This window comes from Penaeus monodon, chromosome 30 (genome assembly GCF_015228065.2).
Source record: "Penaeus monodon isolate SGIC_2016 chromosome 30, NSTDA_Pmon_1, whole genome shotgun sequence".
NCBI lineage: Eukaryota > Metazoa > Arthropoda > Malacostraca > Decapoda > Penaeidae > Penaeus > Penaeus monodon.
The window spans coordinates 32,043,292-32,044,122 of NC_051415.1; positions in this window are offsets into that span (position 1 = coordinate 32,043,292).

Consider the following 831-nt stretch of genomic DNA (forward strand, 5'->3'; position numbering starts at 1 on the left):
GGGCTAACCAGTATATCACAAAGAAAGATAATAGAAGTACATACTGGTTAATAGATTTCTCACTGAAATAAGATATTTTCGCAGCACAAATTGGATTGCATCATTCCAGCTGTTTGAATAAAGTTTACTGCTCACGCTCTATCAGTTTTCCTTCACGCACAATATAAACAGTACGATCACGAACAATAACGTTATGAAATGCCGCAAAGAGGTGGAAATCCGCCAAAACGTGACCTGAGGGTGACATTTCCTATGATCTTCCCTAATTCATTTTGGCGGAGCACTCGAAGGGCGGGGCGAGTGGGCGGGGAATGTCTGTCCCTCGTGAGCAATTCGGCTTCATCTAAAAAGGCAAGCGGCCTTGCTTTTGTTTGCGTTTGGCCAGGTTATTTGATGTATAGGCCGTTCGCCGCGAAAGAAATTCATAGTCGCTATTCCTTGCAATCCACATCTTATCTACGACTAAACTTTTCTGTTAGCCCTAAGTACATGTAACCTTTGCCCCATACTAATCGACTTTTTATTCAGTTCATACATTCTCAGCCTCTATAAGGTTTTCCTAGTGGGGTGTAATCCTCTATAAGGATTTACTTACAGAGTGTAATTGAAACCCAGCACTCATATCTCATTGTAAACCCTTTGTTTGAAGACAGTTTTGATCATTTCAGAAGTAGGCGATCGTCTATAACACCAAAGAAAATTGGTAGAGAAAGAATATGAATATCACGAAATATTTAAAATGAGTAGGTTGGTCTTAATTCTCCAGAATTTAAATGAGTTCGTATTAGCATATTTAAAGGAGTAGTATCCACGAAAGTTCTCAAACAGTTT